The sequence below is a fragment of the Oncorhynchus mykiss genome, chromosome 22, assembly GCF_013265735.2.
Source record: "Oncorhynchus mykiss isolate Arlee chromosome 22, USDA_OmykA_1.1, whole genome shotgun sequence".
NCBI classification, from domain to species: domain Eukaryota; kingdom Metazoa; phylum Chordata; class Actinopteri; order Salmoniformes; family Salmonidae; genus Oncorhynchus; species Oncorhynchus mykiss.
The window spans coordinates 13838259-13858707 of record NC_048586.1 but is presented as its reverse complement, the minus strand read 5'-3'; the positions used below and the strand labels follow the sequence as shown (position 1 = coordinate 13858707).

At 40.3% G+C, this 20449-nt stretch overlaps 1 long non-coding RNA gene across 1 annotated transcript; it reads left to right on the top strand.

The window, feature by feature from the left end:
* Window positions 1-15378: 15378 nt before the first annotated feature.
* On the top strand, window positions 15379-20244 carry LOC110502113. The gene is made up of 5 exons (XR_002470293.2): window positions 15379-15567; window positions 18459-18532; window positions 18636-18862; window positions 19030-19079; window positions 19290-20244. It is a non-coding gene; the product is annotated as an uncharacterized LOC110502113 (long non-coding RNA).
* The last annotated feature ends 205 nt before the right edge of the window (window positions 20245-20449 follow it).

The window sequence follows — 20449 nt, the reverse complement described above, 5'->3', positions numbered from 1 at the left end:
CAATGGAGGTAATTAAGTTAGCAGTAATGGAAACCAAATATTTGCACTACTAATAATGAATTTTACACACTTGTCAAGAATCTGTGTGTAGAAGTGTAAAATTGCTCCAGATAAATAGTAATTATTACGTAATTAGGAGCAGTATCACACATTGGGGAAATAATTACGACATCTACTCCAAGCAATGGGTGGTATCTTTTTTACCATGCTGGTGTTTGCAATATGTGGCCGATCAGGCAACAGTCCTTTGACTTTCTCTGTGGCTCTGGGGCCTGTGCCTATAGGGCAAGCTGTACTTTCCGGAAGTCCATTTTTCCCCACTCGTTCCGGCAGCCCCCGCCCTCCCACCTCCTCCACCCTGTCAGCCCCAGTCAGCCGGGGCCCCCTCGTCCTGCGACATGGCATTTGCACTGCTGAGGAGAATGTGAGCTAATGAAAGTGTAAAGCCTGTGTTCACTAGAGTATAAAATTCACATTTGGCCAGGGCAGGCTGTGCAATCTGATATTATGAGCCCGCTGCAGACCGAGAAGGCTAGGAATAGCACTCAAAAAGAGACAATGAGACACACAGCGAAAGAGAACGGGAGAGAAAGGGAATGTACGCTAGGCATACGGAAACCTGCTGTCTGATTATTTAGCATTTTTGTTCATATCAAAACATAGACATTTGTGATTTAGAGAGTTGATAATAAGGTTTTTGTAGTAACAAGGACTTACTTTAAAACGTCTATAAAAAACATCATTTCTGGGTGCCTCGTGTCACGGAAGAAGGGAGAGATTGAAACATGGCGTCGTGATGGCACAGTCACTCTCCGACACAGGAAGGAAACCGTGTTGGAGACATAAGGTACTGTAAGCCGCCATCTTGTTTCTTGTGTGTATAAATGCAGCTGCTCGCCCATGAAGCCAAATGGAGGCTTGCTGTGGACAGAAATCAAGTCAGAACTAGCGGAAATACATTATGCAAAACCATTGAAAAAAAAGAGGAAGCAACTCTCGGTCTGCCGATCTTATTCAATACTTCTCTAACAAGGCTGAATGTGTACGCAACAAAGGGGAACAAATCTGTTTTAATATAACATTCTCTGCCATGAACTTTTACTGTTTGCGTTAGTACAGTAGCTGCATGAGCATTGCTTGTCGATTGTACCGTAAAAACATTCCTTGCTGTAATGAACGTTAGAGCCTGATATTAGCTGACACATATCTTTAATTCCAAACTCTGTTTCCACTCACCGGGGGGAGCCATACTGTTTCCACCTCCAATATTTTACAAGCAATACTCCTTATGAAATAACATTTTCGACAACAAGTAAATCACGTGATAAATCTGATACAGAAAGTTGATAATAAGGATGGGTATGGGCAGACCAACGTTGGAACAACAGAGACCAAAAAAAATTCTCAGGTCAAAAGTTCATTCCCATTATGACTGGCTGACCTATTTTACAGACTGAAAGTTTGCCCAGGAATCCATCTTACTTTAGCCTGCATCGTTTCTTCTGTGGCCACTTCATAATCACTCTGAGTCATCACCCAGTCCTCTCCGGGTTAAACCACATACCATTCGCATTACAATTATTAAACAGCAATAACATATCAGTGACATATTATAACACATAACAATACCATATTTAATCCTATTACAGTTATTGCAATACTTATTATACTAATGCATCAATGATTTAAACCACCAATTGCATAATAATTGTAATATTATACATATTACCTCAAACATTTGACTTTACTTTAGTACTTCACTTGAGTTACTCTAAATTTAATATGAAACAGCCCAACGTGGAATTGATCAAAGTAAATGAGGGATTCCAACTTTCTCCTGACCCCATCAAGGTAATATATCCCTAGTCATCAGTCAGTTATGTGGATTCTCCCACAAACCCAAACTGCCTTCCTGCAGGATGAGACTGATAAAATACAGGGTCAAAGGTGAAATCCTGAGCAGCCAATCGTCTCTGTTACGAGAGGGTTTGTTCCCCGTACATAATTGAATACCAGAGTAGGTGAACTGGTGGGGCACTATGAAGAGTCCAGGCAGCAATTACCATCAGGGGAGAACATAAATTACAGCCATACCTTTATGATTGCAGCCTATCATGTTTCACCAGGGCGGTTTTGTACAACTGGAAAATAAGAACACCACCGTTTGTATCTGGTCTATACTACACACACACACACACACACACACACACACACACACACACACACACACACACACACACACACACACACACACATACACACACACACACACACACACACACACACACACACACACACACACACACACACACACACACACACACACACAGATGCTGTTCATACAGGATAGTAAAGAGAAAATAAACACTATTCCATTAAGTACAGTATGTAGGTCAGCATGTGCTTGGGTTAACCTTTGAGTTCTCTCTCTCTATGGCCATGTGGCCATGTAGTCACATTGTCTCATGTCTGTCTTCCCCGTAAAGCTGTGTGTCTCGTCTTTATGTAACGGGGTGAAGCTGGGGTAGAGTCCATGCCTCAGGTGGGACCGTGGAACTATGTTCCGGGCCCTGTCAGACTTCAGCAGACAGCATGTATTGGCAGGACGTTGTGCTTTATCACTACATGTGACACAATCCCAAATGTAGAAGCAAAATGTGGATGTGGGTACAGTTAAATGAACTATTATGAAATTGTTTAATTAACATGTTACAACTCTTGATATGTCATACCTTTATAGCATATGAATCACATTTATATTCAAGGTTGAGTGTGATGATGATTATTTAGATATGTATACAGTATATACAGTATATATGTTTATATATACTTTATATAAACATTATTTTATCAGGAAGCAGACAATTCGATTTTTGTCTGTGACTACCCTGTTTATTATTTAGAAATATACTTTGCATGAATTTTTAGAAGATGAATAGATCCCTTTTCTTTTGTTTTAACTACAGCTGTATTCACAAAACAATAATAGTTTCTAATTCCATAATTTATTTTAAAAAATTACAAGATCGTTATTTCATTTTTCATCTGTCATTTTTTAAACTGTAAAGTGCATCAGATTACCCTTATATAGACTATTCCCAAATATATTGTAGGTTTAGAAATGTGTTCAGAAAAGTAGAAAACCTACTTTAAAACCGAACCGGAATCAAGACTTTTCTGTACAACTGATTATTGACGCTGATATAATTATTTCATCCCAGTGACATGGTTGTTCTGTGTGGTTTCATATTTTGTTATATTCAACTACACTCCGGTATGTTTCACATGTACAATAAATTATTGTATATTGTACGATAAGAATAAAATACCAGTTTTAGTTTTTTTTTTTTTACATTTTAACAAACTATACCTTGCTAAAATAAAATAACAAATTGATACTGAGCGGTGTATTCATCATGTGGAATTGGTTCAATTAAATAAGATAAATAAGTAATAAGTATAATAAATAATAATAATAAATACGGATAAATGAATAAGTTATTATGAGTTGAACTACATAACATCTGGGACACTGTACTGTCCATGTTGAATGAATTATTATGAGTATTTAGTTAAAAAATAGAAAGCTGATAATGTTACAGTTTTATCTCTGCTTTTATGTAGTTATATATCAAATAAAAATAAAAATATTGTATACTGTACTTTGCATTCATTGATTGAAGAATAGTTTTAGGTTACAGTTTATTGAAGAAAGACAGTTCCGAATCGCACCTTGAGATCCATGTGCCGAATTGAGATCAGAGCTGGATTATCTGAAAATGTGAGGTTTTAAGTGCATGCGTATAGGAATCAGTTCGGAATCATATTTCGTATTTTCAGTATGTATTAACATATTGAATATTTGTGAACTAAGATTCATCATGTAATGACACCAAATTAGTAGTTGTACAATTGCGCATGACTAACAGTTGCGGCCTTGATTTTAAAGGCTGACAATATTACATTTCTTAAGGTTTACTCTAGTCTTTCAATTACAAACTTAAAATGGTGGTCAAAAATAATTTCAGAAGCTTTGGGCAACAGACCAAAAGAAAACTGAACTCTTATAAATCTTAGAAACATATTCAAACTTGCATCCACTTCTACCACTCTTGACTCTATGTACTCTGGCACTCACATAAAGACAATATAGAAACCAAGAAGTCGATTTAAAAAAATTTTTTTGCAGATAAATGCTTTGCACTTGCATTTACCCACATCAAACTTTTATCTCTTTTATAGTTCATTTTCAAGGTGAAGGCGGAAGGAAAAAAGTCGGGAGAATTTCACTTTTCGTGTCCGTGTTCTTTGTGTGTATCCCCGTCGGCGAATGAGTGGGTGAGAGTAGCTGGTCATGCAGAGGTCACTCCATATCTAAGTCACAGAGACACGCTGTGTTTTACATGGCCATTGTGAAATGGAAGGACACTCAAACACACAGAAATCACACACACCTCTAAATGTCAGTTTGTGCTATTCTGGAAATCCGGTACACAGAGATACAAATCCGTGTGAGTGGACCACTGATCTGTGGGTACAGTAATGCACCTGCCAGGTTGCCGTGCTAGCTGTGATGGTGTACTACCACATTTCAGTCAACATTCTCAAACAGAAAGTGTCACTTTGCCCTTTCTCATCATGTCTACAAGACCATATTTCCCGACTTTCCCTCTGTCAATTATATTAGTATTGTGTCAATTATATTAGCATTGTGGAGTAACTTCAATGTTGTTTATCCATCCTCAGTTTTCTCCTATGTTAGCCATTGATCTCTGTTACTGTTTGAAAAGTCACGGTGAAATCCCCGAGTGGTTTCAATTCTCTCTTGCTACTAACTTAGGAAGGAGGCCTGTATCTTTTGTAGTGACTGGGTTCATTGGTACACGAAGTGTTATTAATAACTTCACCATGCTCAAAGGGATATTTAATGTCTGCTTTTGTTTCTTTTTAACCATCTACCAATAGTTTTGGAGGAGGCATTGGAAAACCTCCCTGGTCTTTGTGGTTGAACCTGTGTTCGAAATTCCCCGCTTGACTGAAGGACCGTACGTATAATTGGATGTGTGGGATACAGAGATGAGGTAGTCATTCAAAAAATGATGTTTAACACTGTTATGGCACACAGACTGAGGCCATGGAACTTTTTTATGTGACTTGTTAAGAAAAATGTTACTCCCCTGATTTGTTTTAGGCTTGCCATAACAAAGGGGTTGAATACTGATTGTCTCAAGACATTTCAGCTTTTCTTTTCAGCTTCCATTTGTTAGTAATTTGTAAACATATATATATATATATTTTAATCATTGACGTTGACGTTATAGGGTATTGTGTGTAGGCCAGTGACAAGAAAAATCTTGCTTTAATCAATTTTTTATTTCAGGCTGTAACACAACAAAATATGGTAAACAGTAAAGGGGTGTGAATACATTCTGAAGGCACAGTATATGTTAAATAATGTATGTCAATAAGACATTATAATTTGGTGAATTTTAAATGTTAATGTTCCTTCTAGCAAAAAACTAAGAGCTATGTCTCGTGTATCTGTATGGCAGCAAACATTTTCAAATCTATGGATTGTTTCCCCAAATTACCCAGGGATGGCTTTCAAAGCATTTAATACACACTTCTTAGCAGGAAACAAATATGCATACATTTTTTTCTCTCACATGAATTAAAGATACAATGGCATGCATTATTGTGTGAGGTAAATTTGGATCTCAACAGTAGCTATTGGAATAAACTGTGAGCCTGTTTCTGTGTGTCCCGTGTTTGGCTCCGAGTTTGTACGGTAGACAGCACACATTAGATCAGTAACGGCCTAATGACCACCCTCAGATGTGACACAACTGTGGCATTGGATGGGATGTGCAGACGAGCTGACCGAGCACTCACCTCCCCAAACACTTTATTTCTTTATTTCTCTTTCGGCTTAAAGCACTTTTTGTAGAGCTAACCTACATAGCAGCCTGGTTCTCTGTCAACTCTGTGTTCAGTCCTCCTGATAGAGATATCATGAGAGAGTTTATGATGAAAACAATGGAGGTTCAATCAATCTCCGCCGGCCTAGATCATTATTGAAATATCACGCAGGTCCTTGATTGAGCAGTATTTAGTTTAGCCACCGAAGCACGCAACGTTATATCGAACAACCCGGCGGTCTAATCAACACCAAATGATTTTCATATCATAAGCATGGCCTCCCAGAGACAATTGAGTCTGTAATTTACTTGGGATGTTTGTATTAATTCTGTAATTTCTGTTGAAAGTGATTTGTTTTTATTGTTTTCGTTGTAAATCAATGTCGGCCTTGGCATTTGTGTTGATGGCCTGTTTGTTTAGTGGTAGCGTTGTTGGCAAACCGCATCACATTGAAACCAGCACCATTACTTTTCGTTGCACAGACACTCTACTCAGGCGCACCCATATCCATGCAACACACCCTCACACACACATACACACACGTACTCACGAACACATTCACACAGACACTTTAATCATGACTACCATAAATAAAACACGACAAACATGTCTCAATCCATTTGTTGCTAACAGCTGGGACAGGAAGTGATTTTGACACTTTAATAAAAAATACAAAAATTACATTCTTTAATCTGACCTAAATGAGGGGAGTACTGTACTAGAACACCACACCATGGCCTACACCATGGCCTATTCTATTTATTTCCTTCCAATCCCTTGTTCTCTGTGATATGATGGTTGGGTGAAAGGTTCATGGCAGGCCTAGAGGGAGAGGTTTAGAAGCGGGCAGTGGCCTCTAAAGTATTATCACTCTAATGCTCTCAGAGGAGATTGAGAGATGAGGAGAGAACAGGCACATTGTCATACAGTGACAGGGCACAAGCAGTGTCCTACATTCATCACACCGCTGCCGATTCTATGTCCTGTTTAGAGCAGCATGTGTGAGGTCAAGAGTTCCTGTCATTCTAAGTCAGTCTCAGAGGATAGTAGTACATACTGCGGAACACACTCACATGAACTGTTTGTGGATGCGAGGCTTGATTCATTTTGGGTTGGACTGTGCCACGGGACACGCTCAGTGCCCTGTTGATGGCAGTAGTGTCCCAGTCAATGGCCACATATGCAGAAGCAGGGCAGATGCACATTGTAGGGCAGATGCAGGGCAGATGCAGACTCCAATGGAATATCACATAAATAGGTTCATGAATTTTGATTTAATATGATCCCAATTTAATATGGATCCCAATCTTCCTGGGGTCGAGCAAAATTAAGGCAGTTTATAAAATGTTAAAAACTTTACGATACTTTCACAGATTTCACAGCACACTGTGTGCCCTCAGGCCCCTACTCCACCACTACCACATATCTACAGTACAAAATCCATGTGTACGTGTGGTGTGTATAGTGTGCATGTTGTCGTGTGTGTGTGTGTGTGTGTGTGTGTGTGTGTGTGTGTGTATGTTATTGACTGTGCCTATGTTTGTGTTGCTTCACAGTCCCCTCCGTTCCATAAGGTGTATTTTGATCTGTTTTTTCCTCAATCAGTTACTTGATGAGGAATAGAATTCCATGTAGCCATGGCTCTATGTAGTACTGTGCGCCTCCCATAGTCTGTTCTGGACTTGGGGATTGTGAAGGGACCTCTTGAGGCATGTCTTGTGGGGTATGTATGGGTGTCCGAGCTGTACGCCAGTAGTTCAAACAGACAGCTTGGTGCAATCAACATGTCAATAGTAGTGATGAAGTCAATCTCTCCTCCACTCTGAGCCAGGAGAGATTGACATGCATATTATTAATATTAGCTCTCTGTGTACATCCAAGGGCCAGCCGTGCTGCCCTGTTCTGAGACAATGACAATTTTCCTAAGTCCGTTTTTGTGGCACCTGAACAGTAGTCCGGGTGTGACAAAACGAGGGCCTGTAGGACCTGCTTTGTTGACCGTGTTGTTAAGAAGATAGAGCAGCACTTTATTATGGACGGACTTCTCCCCATCTTAGCTACTGTTGTATCAATATGTTTTGACCATGACAGTTTACAGTCCAGGGTTACTCCAAACAGTTAAGTCACCTCATCTTGCTCAATTTCCACATGATTTATTACGAGATTTAGTTGAGGTCTAGGGTTTAGTGAATGATTTGTCCTAAATACAATGCTTTTAAGTTTTAGAAATATTTTATCCTCAGTTTCTCTCAGCCAATCATCAGTCACTTGTGTAAGTGCTGTGCTTGTTGAATGTCCTTCCCTGAAAGCACGCTGAAAGTTTGTTGTTAATTTGTTTACTGTGAAATATCATTGTATCTGCTCAAACACCATTTTTTCTAGAAGTTTACTAAGGGTTGGTAACAGGCTGGTTGGTCGGGTATTTGAGCCAATAAAGGGGGCTTTACTATTCTTAGGTAACGGAATTACTTTTGCTTCCCTCCATGCCTGGGGGCACACACATTCTAGTATGATTAAATTGAAAATATAGCAAATAGGAGTGGCAATATCGTCCGCTATTATCCTCAGTAATTTTCCATCCAAGTTGTCAGACCCCGGTGGCTTATCATTGTTGATAGACAACAATATTTTTTTCACCTTTTCCACACTCAATCCAAAGCGTTTTACGATCATTCTTTATGTCATGTATCTTTGTTTCATAGTGTAGTTTCTTCTTCCTTCTTATTCAGTTTAGTCACATGATTTCTCAATTTGCAATATGTTTGCCTCATCCCTCTCAACCATACAATTTGTCAATTCCTCATCAATCCACAGGGATTTTACAGTTTTTGGTAGAATGCGAAACATTTGTGAGACTGAGGGTTATATCCCTTTATGACAAATGTAAAATAAGTAAGTGTTTTCTGATAGTCTACATTTCCTTACCCTCCTGAAAATCCAAAACAATACTGAGAAATTAGCTAATAAAACATTTGCTGTACGTGGAAGAGAACATTCTGTTAGTTTAACTCTATTTCCTCATCACTACCACCACTCATTTAGACCGGGTGTTTTTAGGCCACTGTGAACGCATTCTGAGTTCAGATGGAAAGTCTTCCATGTTGCCACAGCCACCATGATGAACTCCACATGAACTCCATGTATCAGTAGGAGACGGTCAGATCTGGCCATCCCATTGGCTCAGGCATGGGGTCCATATTTTGGAGATTAATGGACCAAAATTGGAGCCGACCCCGCTTTGATGCCTGCCTGCCTGGCCCCCCATGTGTGAGAATGAATTAATCGCTCTTCGGGATTTCAAATTTCATCTCATCATATCTCTGGTATTTCTCGTCGCAGGGGTTCAATGACTAGAGAAGAAACAAGAGATAGGTCTGGTGTACTTGTTTTCCTCTAAAGTCTTGAATGAGTGCCAACAGTGAATGTGATGTAAATTGTGTGTAATTATGTTGTTAGGGTCATGTGAGGAGGTCTGGGATTCCAGCCAAAGCATGGAAATGTGAGATATGGAATACATTAAGAATATGTGTCACATGTTGTTCTCCGGTCTCGTTCCACTTGGGTCCCTACATCAACAGGAGTGGGTTCTAACTACCACTCTATAATAGGAGTTACTAACAGAATGTATGAGTTATTTTTTTCTTTAAAATATGTGCTGCTATTTTTTGCCATTTTAAAATATCATAAACATTTATGTCAAATATGTCAAGCCATGTGGAGTTCAATGGAACATGTATTTCATAATTGATTAGTTAAAGTAATTTATTGTGACACTGAAATACGATAATATAATTTAATTATTTAGATTTACAGGATTACATTTGCAAATTTTTTTTTATATGAAGTACTGTAGGCCTGTATTTCATTCATACATTCAATATTATGTCAAAAACATAATGCAAAAACATACTATCTCATACATTCCAGTGGAATACTTGTTATATCTAATATTTTTTATATACACGTGTTAAAGGTGAAAAAATATTGTGCACAAACAATACTAATAAACTGAAATGCACCTCTCTTAAATGATCAATTGTTATTTATTCTGTACATTTTGGAAAGCCAGTAAAAATTCTGTATTTTTTTAAATAAGTGTAGGCATATAGTTTATGTCTTTAAAATGTCTCCCAAGTATAGTGCAACATTCAATATATGATAACAACGTAATGCTTTAAATATTCCCCATACAAATACCTGTATAACTATGTCATAATAATAATAATACTAACAATAATAATAATAATAGTTTTATTTATTTAAGCTTTATTTAACAAGGCAAGTCGGTTAAAGAACAAATTCTTATTTTACAATGACGGCCTACCCTGGCCAAACACTCCCCTTACCCGAACCACGCTGGGCCAATTGTGCTGGCTGTGGTACATAATAACAATAATAACAATACTACTACTACTATAATAATAATAATAATAATAATAATAATAATAATAATTATTATTATTATTATTAAAACAGATTGTGACAAAGTTTCCGCTTGTTCTGCCGTGTAACATTTCTGCATGTTCAAATAAAGCACTGCCGAAGGCATTGAGGCCGAAACGTACATCTTAGCAGTGATCCTAGCAATAGCAGTGTGCGAGGTTCTAATTTTTCTCTCTGATTTTATTCAATTGTTACCATACATCTGTTATCAAAGATAGCTCAAATGTGCGAGTCCCTTTTGAATTGTGCATGTTCAAATCCAAAATAAGTGATTTCAGGTCAGCGTGGCCGCAGATTCACCTCCTCTGTTTCGGCTATTAAGCCAAACAATCCAACAATCCAGAAACCTCCAAGTGAAATGAACCAATTTCATTTGGGTTCATCTGGAGTTCATTAATGGTGATGCTGATGACGAAGATGATGAGGAGGATGGTGACTGCTCATGGGTTTAGACTGAAGGATACAACAGTTCCCTCCTCTCTCCAGACGTTGCCATACTGCCCCTCTCCTGAACTCTCAACTAGTTTGTCCCGCGGGCTGTTTCCCTCGCCCCCAACCTGTCACAAGTTTTTGGATTGTCCATCCAGCCGACCATTCAGCCCGTCAGCCCTCCAGTCACTGCACAACAATATTTGCGTCTGCAACTGACTTATTCTTTCACATCACATACAGTATGTGTGCTTGATCTACCCTACACCTTGCCTTTATCTCTGCTCTCCCCCTTCAGCAAAGTTTGACGTCAAACTCGGTACATTCATTGAGTGTTTAATCACTCTGAAAGTGTTTGTTGTGTCTTTGTTTGACAGGGCTAAAATGGCGGATGATGTGTTAGCCCTTTTGAATCTCAAATCTGGTTTTCTGTGGAACACACTCCGCCAGCCTTCTGTACACGATCTACCTCAACCGTACGTGATGGTGGCGCACTAACCCCACAGTCATATCTTCTGATCGGGCCTTGTAGATCCCTTTCTCTTCAGCAGGGTTTAGAACAAGATAACAGCTGGTGGACTTTATGGAAGGGGGACATGAGCTGTTGGGGGCGGGGGGTTAAAAGGGAGGGTTGCCCCCTCCATTTTCTAGACTTAATCCTGACACCCTGACCCTTGTATAAAGTCTCTTTGGGCAGAGTGGTGGTCTACAGGCGGGATTGGGGAAAGGAAATTATGACAGAGGATATTGTGTCCATGTCTACGAGTGGTCTTCCGCAATAGTTGGTTTTTGGAGTTGTTTGATTACATGTTTTTATTTGTTTTATTTTTTTTAAATATGATAATCTTGGACGGATTTAAAATAAGAGTTCTTCAGCAGAATCAGGCTTAATGAATACGATATTAGTAGATATATCGGTCATACAGTTTATGCTTGCCTTTAAGACAAAACGTGTCAATTCATATATATATTTTTTAATCATCCCACAGAATGCCACAGAATTTAAAGAAACGCTTATAATCTTACTTTCATGTTCCTATTGAGCACATACTCAGATAAAAAAAAAACATGGATAAAAGCTTGTTGCTACGGGTATTTGTTGCTACAAATACTGAGCATGAACCCATATACCTGTGAGTCTGTTGGCTCCACCTGACACGTGTTGTTGTTCTGACTGCTCTCAAGTGTCTAAGGCAAACCATGTTTTGGTGGATTTAGAGATTCAATGAGTTACCATTGCTGTTATCCTGTAATGACAGGTAAATCCTGGCTACGTAATGACACGTAGTACTATCTGTAGTTGTGGCGCTACTACAGTGTAGGTCCATTTACAAATGAAAGATTCAGACAGGGGGCCCTTGAGTAGTTTACTCACCTTCCTGATCCAAACGGCCTGAGTAGAATATGAGTTTTACCATCACAAAGAGGTAAATGACTGTATGTATTATTTTGTGAGTATACCTTTGACTAAGTACAATGTGGTAAAAACAAAAACAATAACAAAATAATAAAAAAAGAAAGCTATTTGTTGCTTGAATCCACTACAAAGCTGAACTTCTATGCCCTTGGCCCATATGGAGAACGCAGAAGCAACATTTCTATCATTGCAAGAGAGAGACATTTACTTATTTATAACTCTTAGACAGGGAAATGAGGGGAGAAGTGAAAAGACGCCTTATAAGTTCTGGGTTGCTGCTTGTGTGCCTGGCATATTTGAATTGTTTTGACCCAATGTGTCCTTCAAAGCCACTATTTCATCTGGACTATTTTGTCCCATATCAATAATACAACAGCCAAATGGAAAGTCTATTTCATTTATTTGTACTATTGTATTTTTAGAAAGCTTTTATTTCCACACGTTATTTACTCCATGGTCTGTATAGTGTTAACAGCTTTTAAGAGCATTTTAGTACCATGCTGAAGCACTAGGATGAAATGCATCCACGTCTATTTCAGAGATACATGCTCTCCACAACAGGCAAATGCATTTTCTAACAAATAACTGTCCATGTATTTCATTTTGTCCTCTGTAACTTTTATTCCAGTTCTTTGATTTCTCACAGTACCAGAGCCATGCAGAGATAGAAGCATCACAACAGTCCAGACATCAATAGTTAATATGGAGAAGCCTTGCTTGTGCATCCATTTTTATGGTTCACAGAACACTTAAATGGGGTGATGTTTCCATATTTTGAATCACTTTAAAACATGAATAAATAGACATACTGTATGTTTGACTGTGCACTTGTACTGTACATGAACTGAATACGCAATTCAAGACGAGCTCTGTGATCTGGAAATAAAACTGTAAACATATCTACGATCTGTTTCTACAACCTTTTTTTTTTTTATCTGTGTTATCTTTTTCTAGGAAACTCAAATAAATATGGATCATATCACAAAAATAAGTATCTAAAATGGTTTCTCTGTAGCAGCCCTATGCCATCTGTAGGATATGAGGCTAGCAGGGCACCATCTGTGTGCAAATAGCTAATCCATCTGTATGTACATAGCAATAATTACATGGTTGAAGAGATATGGCTATCAATGCAGTGATTCCTAGATCTGTGTGATGCTATATTGTGTCTGACCAGTGGGGTCAGTAGAGGGACAGAAGCTGTTAAAGCACAAGGAAAACACTGGGATGATGAATGTAGTGGGTCAAAGACATCCACACACACACACACACACACACACACACACACACACACACACACACAACCCCCTGTCTCCTTTCTTCGAGACAATTGTCCCACACTTTCACGTTCAGCGAGCTTTGGAAGCATCCATTTTACACTATGTCTACAGAGCTAATCTCCTCTCTCTCCAGTCAAGTCGGGAGTCACTGGTTCCCTCTGATACACTCTTATTAGGTGTACAGATCCAAAACACTGTTACTCAACCTGAACAAAAGGGGGCAGCCTGGAGTCCCGTGGACCAGTGGTTTGGCGAAGCACGATGAGAACCGCTTTGCCTCCTTTCTCTTGCTCTCTGTGCCTGGCTAGCTCCAGGCCTGTAACACCACATCAATATCCCAGTGGGGTAGTGGCTCCGCGTAAATGTAAACACAAGGTCGCCCTTGTTCCGCTCGCCGTAGGTGTCGCCACTGTTTGGGTTCTTAACCGTTTTTTCCCCCCCAAACCTCAATATATCTAAAGAGAATTTCACACAGGGGAGGATGAAAAAGGTGAGACGTGTCATCCCATCCAGATTTAATGAAATGAAAGAGAAGAGAAGAAAAGAAAGCAGGATGAGAAGAAGGGAGAAAAAGGTTGTTGGTTAAGCGGATTCCTGGATGCCTAGCAGATGTCACCAAAATGGCAGTGTGGCCATAAGTCAGGCGTTTGGAATGGCGGCATATAAATGGGTCCTGTATATCAGGTCCTGTGAGAGAGCAGTGTAGGACCAGCGGGTTGCCCTGTGTGCCTCTGGTGCCCTAATCCCTGACACTTCAGTGGAGAAAGGCCGGTGGAATTGCATTTTTCACAGTTGTTTCTATGGCTGTGGAAACCTGCTGCTTTCTTTCTCTGAGACTTAAGTGGTATTTACTCCCGTTTGTTTTTTTCACTGGGTTTGACATTTCTATCTCTTTTTAAAGCATGAGTACATTTAGATGAACTTTTGCTCTTTAGAAATGTTACAGAAATCTAAATATTTATTTCTTTAGCAATCCTCTTTCCTCTTCTGTCTGCTTGCTGTCATATTAGCTCTAGCCTGTAACTCTGATGCTGTTGTTTCCGACTCTCATGCTTACAGAACATTTTCAGGCATTGGATATCCTGGGTTAAGATGACACTTATTGTGCCTTTGGATTGATATGTAAAGTACAAATAGTCTTCCATGATCTGCTTCATTCAATACATTTACAATGTGTCTGTATTCACTCTGTACTGTATTCACTGTGGGCTATTTAGTCCCCCTTACAAAGCACATGTTGTTTTTGTATGTGATATAACTGTGTGTGGGCAACAAACCTCTCATCAGAATAGACCTACTTGACAGTACAATGCAAGTCCACCAAATACAGTGGTCTGTTGGCGAGCAGATGCTTTCCAGTGTCTGATACAAAGGATATTTAACATGAACATTAGAGTTTAGCACAGAGAAACACATACTGTACACAATTGGACTCCCTGATGAAATAAAGGAAGACATAATACATTTAACACAAATAAATATCTATAATACAGCATGTGGATCCCTATGTATCACAATAGAATTCTGGTTGTGCTTTGATAGGGAAAAATCACCTGTGTTTATTAGAATATGGTAAAACAAAGGCTATCTGGATTACCACGTAATGAGAAATGGAAAACAATTTGTTGAAAGGCAAAGCAGCTATTTCCTGCATTAACAAACAAATTAATTCCTTATCAATTAATACACATTAGACGCATTTTATATGGGATCCGATTACCACTGTTATGATACGGGGGCAAGGTTAGTGTTAGGACAAAGACAAACACACTATCCAGGATACATTTCCACACTCCATCCCCAGGTGGCAGCAACCAGGTCTGGCTTCTGAGCCAAGGCTTGATAAGCACATCAGGTGCTGCCAATTAGGGTGGACGTCAGAGTGCCAGCTTGGGGAGCCTGCTGGTTTTATTTCCTGGTAATGAGGCCTTTCATTTGTTTTTGAGTCTTTATTTAGGAGCGTGCCTTTTATATTTTTCTAATTTTGTACATATGTATGTTTCGTCACCATCGGAACAAATAATAATCTGCTTTAACTGGCTGACCAAGAGGTCAAGAGAGAGCTGACCTTGGACCAAGGTAAGGTTGCTGTCTCCCTTGGCTGATTTCTCACATACATGCTCATTCAGGTTGCATACCATGTAACTAGGCCTAACAGCACTAGACTTAGCGAGTACCACAATGTTAGTAGACTAGTTATTGGGTTCGTAACACCAACCATTATGGTTATTAAGCTGGTGTATTAACTAATAGCTAAGACAATGTTATGGTTGTTATGATGTCTGTTTGTCCACGTTGGATTCATTCATTTATTTAAATGTGTTTTCTCCCAAATGGCCACTAATGGGGTGTTGTGGTTGACTTTGATGGCCTGTGAAAGTGGTAGACAAAGCTAGATGAGGAGCTCAGTCTCTTTGTAACCAGTCCCTGAGGGCAGCAAGGCCACAGACAGCCAGACACACCAGCCCCCCCCCCCCCCCCCCCACACACACACACACACACACCAGAGACAGCAACAAAGAGCTGAGAAGTAACCCGCCTGGCAGTAGAGGTCTTGCCGTGAGGTCTTGGTGAGAGGGATCAAACGTAGTGAAACCTTAACTAATACAGATCAAAGCGGTACCAGTCGATACTGCACATTAGCGTGATGGAGAAATTAATTGGAGACTTGATATGAACATCAGTGGCCCAATGAGCTGCTTCCGACCGTGAATCCATCTCACTGAGAAGACAAAGAAAGAAGAAAATGAAAATGGGTGGTGAGCACTGAATGGTTTATCACCCATTGTTAGTTATAAGATTTAAAAAAATATATGTATTGCCAATTTTTATGAAATAAGGCAATGAGCAAACACATTAGTTGTAATTTCTGAGTTATACCACCCCTCCTTGTCACAACACAACTAATTGGCTCAAACCTTCCCAAAAATTATAATTTAACAAGGCACACAGGTTAATTGAATGAGCCTTTTTTTAAATATTTACTTCATTGTTAAGGGCTTGTAGGTAAGCATTCCACTGTAAGTTCTACACCTTTTGTATTCAGTGCATGTGACAAATACAATTTGATTTGAAATGCATTCCAGGTGACTACTTCATGAAGCTGGTTGAGAGAATGCTAAGAGTGTGCAAAGGGTGGCTACTTTGAAGAATCCCAATCACAAAATATATTTTGATTTAACACTTTTCTTGGTTACTTTTCTTCCTCCGGAAGTTGTCATAATCACTGTTTAAGTCTATGGAAGGGTGTGAGAACAATGAGTCTCCTGGCTGTGTTCTGGCTATACCATGGTTCTACCCTACAGAGTGCTATTGAGGCTACTGTAGACCGTCAAAGCAAAACAGTGTGTTTTAATCAATTATTTTGTGACGTGAATGCATTTTCATATAGTTTTATCTAAAAATAATAACTTTTTGAATGTTTTACTATTTTAAAAATAAAAAAATTAACTAAGGAGGATGGTTCTCCCATTCCACCTCTGAGGAGCCTCCATCTGTCGGTCCACCAGTGCCAGTCTCTTAGGGGCCTTTTCAGTGCCAGTCCGTAGACCCAAACCCTTCATTTACACTCCCCCCAGTCGATACTGCAAATCAATTGACACAACCAGCCTTTGATGTAGGTAGAATAATACATGATCAAATATCATTCTGTGTGTGAGCGCGTCTGCTGTTTTTTATGTGCGTGCCTGTGTGCGTGTGTGTATGGTTATACTTTGAGTTGGTCCGCCATTGATTTACTCTGGTGTATGAGTTTGATGACATACGTGCAGGTAAACACACGGGCCCATGGCTTTGTAATGCTGCTTAATTAAGGGTTCCCACTGTTCACATCCTCTCGTTAGTCAGCCCTATTGGTGTTCCCCACCACCGCGTCTCTCACTACCGGCCCGTTTCAGCACGTGTCTGTCACCGACTCTTTAAGAGATCCTATTTCTCAGTGTCTGAAACATTTCCACTGTTAAAACTGTACATTTACCCCCCCCCCCCCCCCATAACCCTATACACCTTTCCCCTGTCCACATTTGCTTAGAGAAGGGGGCAAGACGAGCCCCTAGTACCTCCCGAATTGGAGCCAATACTGGAATTTCACTCAGTCTGATAAAATAAACTGGGGGAGTCTGAGACGCTGGATAAATAAGCAACACACTTTGGCTGGGAGAGCGGCTATATCCCAGTGATGGAAGTGATTGTTCCTTCTCCCCGCTGATTAAAAGGAGGTTAGAATATACAGAGGCTATTACAATCTACCGGAAAAATACCCCTAATCCTTGGAAAATAATCACCAAAACATTGTGATTGGCAAAAGTCCTGCGAATAAAGTCAGGAGCTCTGCACTTTTTAAGTCAAAGAAGAAAAACCACACTGGCTGCACTGTGTGGATGGTAGAATGCCTCTCTCTAAGACATACCACTACGACTGCCATCAGAAACCGATGATTGCGTAATATATCAATTTCCCCCTGGCTAGCTAGCTGTCCATGTGAAGGTTCCTATAAAGTAGGAGTCCAAAACAAGCTGTTATGGTTAGTGTGTGTGTGCTCACCACACGGTGAGTTCTGGTGACTCACAACACCCTTTGTGGACAATAACCAACCGACTCTGAATGTGCCTGTTGTACCTCTACTCCAGCTCTTTTGTATAGTTATTTTTTTTTTTATGAAAGAGAAGGGTGAAGAAGTGCCGGCAGCAGAATTAAAAAGGACGCATGTATGCAATGCACGTATAGCAGTGACCGGCAAATATTGATTACGGTGTATATGGTTTTCTGGAGTCTTCTTTTAACATTCAAAAAATAATAATGTCGTTTTGAAATCACGCACATATCTGAGTGGACTGACGACTAACAAATTCAAATCAACATGAGACGTAGAAAACATAGTGGACAACCATCTTTCCACAGAAACATCCAAGAATGAAGTTCATGATTGCCTTCATTCCTTTCATCTTTTTTGATCTCCCCTGAATGAACAGAGAACATCAGATATGGGGGAGGAGAGCGCCACATGGGGAGAGATGGAGTGGTGGACAATGAAAGCACTTTGCAGGTCTGTGCTCATCATGCAGGTCAATGGTGTGGAGGGGTACTGGTTCTGCTGGGGCTTTACATTCTTTCTCGTCTTGTCTTCTCTCGTCCTCTCTCTCTCTCAGGCCCTGAGTGGAGCACCAATCAACTCCATCTATTGGCAGTCCCAGTGGACCACAAACCTGATGCCTTATCAAAGGAATTGATAGAAAGAACATGGCACAAACACAACTGAATCATAGAGGTTGGAGACGCAAGCCCAGACATCTCTCTCTCTCTCTCCCTCTCATCTTGTTTCTGGCCCATGGTAGTGAGGTATTCTGGGCTCAGGGATATGAGTCACCATCCAGAGGTACTTCAACGTCGTCACTTAAAATGCACTGCATTATATGGCCTCTGCCTCATCAAACAATAGGTCCTCTTCATGGCTGCTTTGAAGGTTGTTGTCTCAGGCTTTCAAGCAGGCACAAGATTGTTTAGGATGTTTGTTGTTTATTTGAGTTTCTCCTATTTTTGAAGGATGCTGCATGACGTAGCGAACAACCTCTCTTCAATCACGACAGCAATCGGTAAGTTTACCATTCGTCATGTACTCTGTGCTCATTGGTCCTGTAATGGGAATTTTAATGTTTGTGCATATAACAGTTCATTCTGCTGAAAACAAGTTTATTTGTTGTGAACACAGCACATGTTCTTGACCTATTTTGCAGTTTCCATGAAAACATTTACTGAATGTCCACTCCCTTGTTTCAAAGATGAAAGGGATCTATCTGTTTCAGGTCTAATTGGAGTGCTGATGGTCATAACATAATCCAACTCTGGAAGGTTGTCCTTTACAACACTGGTAACAGACAAACCATCTAATCCTCCAACAATGTACTGGGCCATCTGGCTCAGACAATCAACTAATATTGGCATAGCTGGACCTGGAAGTCTTCAGCAGTCCAACCACCTTCTCCTGACCCTGCTGTTTGTTTTGCGCGACACAGAGGGTGATTTGGGCCAGGACATAGTACAGTCTGCGGTGTACCTAACAAGCTGGATAGGAAGCCTATGGGACTGCCTGTCTTTTTGCAGACTAGTATTGGCTGCAAATGATGATTGTGTAAATCTTGGGCTACGTGTGTGTGAATGCACAAGGTTGAGCACACATTGGTGAATAAGAAAGCCAAACACCAAGATTGAGGCAGGCCTGGCTAACAAGCTGTGCTGTGCTAAGAGGCTCAGAACAAAACTCTTGTTGTTGGCTTTCCAGATGGATCCTGGTGGATGGACAATGGATGATGCCTGATAGGACAGCTAGGTCTGAGTACAGCCAACACCCCCCCCCCCCCCCCCATGTAGCCACTATAGCCAGCTCTGATCCTGCAACCTGGCCAGATTCAGGCCTGGGACCACTAGGGGATCTGACTCCCTTCATTATCTGTGGCTTCTCTATCTCAAACTAGGCCTGTGTTATGAGCTACTGCTGTTGCTGCTGTTCCTGTTGCCACGGTTTCTGTCTCTGGTAGCCTGCCTCTTCCTCTGACAGAACAGTTTCCAGGTAGCAAGCTAACACAAGCCAGCTAGAATCAAAGGAACATGAGGAATCACGGGTTGGCGTGTGGTATGAATGCTTGTTTCAATCTGCCATCTCTTTATCTCTTATTTTTTTTATCTTCTTCCTACTTGCTCTCAGCCACTGTCTCTGTCTGTCTCTCTCTCAGCCACTCTGTCTGTCTCTCTCTTAGCTGCGCTGTCTCTCTCTCTCTCTCTCTCCCTCTCTCTCTCTCTCTCTCTCTCTCTCTCTCTCTCTCTCAGCCTCTGTCTCTCTCGGTCTGTATTATGTCTCTTAATATCATCATACTAAATACACTACATGACCAAAAGTATGTGGGCATCTGCTCGTCGAACATCTCGTTCCAAAATCATGGGCATTAATATGGAGTTTAGCCCGCCC